A 2,893-nucleotide genomic window follows, 5' to 3' on the forward strand; every position below is an offset into this window, starting at 1 on the left:
GAGAGAGAAAAGAAAAAAAAAGCTAATCGTAAGTCGTGCAAGTTCTTTGGCACTTGGACATTTTCAAATAGATCGCGCTTTAATCCTTCAAGAGAATTAAATCCGGAATTTTAAGAATTCTCGCGAATTCCGACTCCCGGCAGCCGTAAGTCGCTTCTCTATCTACTCGTCCTCTTCATTCCTCTCCAGTGCGTTCGCTCCAGCTACGATGTGGTGGTCCAGACGCATCCTGGACAGGAAATTAAAAAGGACCACCCGCGGATGTTGCAATCTCACGAAATTCCGAGGCGAAAGCGATGATGCGGAACGAGACTTGCACTTTGCGGTACTACCGGCGCGCGGCAGCTGCATCGAGAGAGGCGGTCCTCTCATATATCGATATATTGATTCGAATACGTTGGAGATGAGAGTGGTTATTGCAGAAGGAAGTTTTGCTTTCCTTCACATTGCGCGAGCGCACGTATACATCTCGTTCTCCTTTTTTTCGCGATACATTCTAGGAGTAAATTGGCTATTTAACTGTATATTCTGTCATTCCATTTTTCGTTTTATTATCCTTATTATATATCTATTTTTTCATAATTGTACGAATAAATAGTATTCTGGGGTTTTTATAGCGGCGTTGTCTAAACTGAGAAAAATTATACTGGTTTTATTTCCTACCTCGATATTTCTTGAATTTCTGTCATATTTAACTACTAAGCCATCAATTTATGAATTTGCAGGTGCATCTGTCTTTTATCTATTAAATATCTCTATATTTGCTTTTTTCTTTCGATCATCGCGCTTCCTTGCAGGCACTATAAGACACGACCGCAAACGTACATACGAGTATATCATATTACATAATAAACGATTACACACAGAGAATTTTCTGTTTAAAAAAAAATTACGAATGTGGAGAGAAAGGAACTTGGATGATGTACTGGATTCGTTATTAACGTTATTAACGAACAAAGGATACTAATTAACACTGAACCTTAAATTATGAAGGCTTTCAAGATCTTTGATATAAAAAAATAATATGAATAATGTATGTTTATTTTTAAAGATGTATCAGCTAAAGATATCATAAAAAAGTCCTTATTAATCAATATCAGTCAAACAATTTTGTTGCTAATATGTCTTGAAATATGCAATTACAAAAAACAAAACAACAAATAATTTATTGCTTATAATAGTTTATAGAGCGCAATGGTGATATCTTGAATAGTTTCAAGTAAATACTTTTAAAGAAGTAAGTGGATCCGAATAAACTTCTAGACGAATGTTTATAAGAATTTGTTAATATATATTATACGTATATAAAATTTGATTTAATTTGCAATGCTATTTTGTTATCAAATTTTCAAATAAGTACTATAAAACGCGACTTTTTTAATATAAAAATGAAGGCAAACAAAAAAATTAATATGAAATTTTTATACTATTGGGAATGCAAAATCTTATAATATATTAATACATTCTTACACACTGTTTAACTGCTGGGTGTTAATCGTCTTCGATATTTTAGCACTCGGTTCGCGCGCGATTATCGAATGCAGGCGGCATTAACGCGCGGTTTTGCGAATCTTCGGGCACATACTTACGCTTCTTTTTCGCCACACAACAGACGTTCTCTTCTTCCCCTTTTACGGCCACCGATCGTTGCATCTGCCGTGCAGATATCGTCGAGATGGGGCGGAACCAGGCCGTTATTTCCAAGTCTTTTTGCGTAGGCGCTTTGCGCGGTACCTACCATTATCCCGATGTCTTTGTCCAACCGGTTTCACGACAGCCCTCCGTCCTTGTTCCTCGGGCATCTCTTGCAAAAACGTTATGCTCGCACACGTGTCTCCTTATGATCATCTCCGGATTCGCTTGCCGAATCGGTGAACGAATTTAGCCAGTACAACGCGCGAATAGATATTACATTAATTCTTAATAATACGGAAAGGACGATTTTGCTGAAGTATTTAAAAATTTAACTGGAAAGAAATCTGAAAATAATTTGGTTAGACTACCAAAATAATTATGTAGAACATTCAAACTGATAGCTAAAATGTTAAGTTTTGCAACATTGTTCCCTATTTGAGATCACTATGTAATTATTTAGATGTTCCAACAAATTATTTTAAGATCTGTATCTAGGCAAATTTTTAAATACTTCAGCAAAATCGTTCTTCCTGAGTAGATTTAGATAACATTATTAAATAATGCAGTAAATTATTTTTACAATTTTGTAATCTTGGCTCAGTTGTTCGTCCGCATTTTATTCATGTACAAGATTTCTTCAAGGAACGACTTAACTTTTTTTACAATAAGAATTCTATTTCTCACAATAGATACTTAAAGATCTTAGCTCCACCGAAGTAAAATGTGAGTCAAATCAATTGATTATAATGAGGTCGAAGATCGAAAGCAATGAGTTTCTCTTGCGGGTAATTATAGGATTTCGCTACATTATTTAGTAACATCTGTCGCAAAAGTTTATTTCTTGAAAAAGATATTTTTGTTGTAAAATTAGTCAGATAGGATTAACTTAACAGCACGAACAATTTTAACCAGGAAACTTATTAGTAATTATATGTATAAATAGATGGCACTTTGATTATATTTGAAGTTGCAGTACGCGTTTGAGCATTACGATACGCAGATAGGTATGATATGGGTTTATTTTTTTGATAGAGATATATTCTTGTCGTGTAAAATTAGTCTGGGAGAATATTAAGAGCACGAACGATTTTTATATCGAGAAATTTATTACAAGCAATTATATGTATAAATAGATTACACTTCGATTATATTTGAAGTTTCAGTACACGCTTAAGCATTATGATACACAGATAGGGATCATAACGGTAAGGTAATAATACGTAGGCGAGCATTATAATAGAAAGATAATAATAGCCGG

Source organism: Trachymyrmex septentrionalis, unplaced genomic scaffold, assembly GCF_001594115.1.
Source record: "Trachymyrmex septentrionalis isolate Tsep2-gDNA-1 unplaced genomic scaffold, Tsep1.0 scaffold13, whole genome shotgun sequence".
NCBI lineage: Eukaryota > Metazoa > Arthropoda > Insecta > Hymenoptera > Formicidae > Trachymyrmex > Trachymyrmex septentrionalis.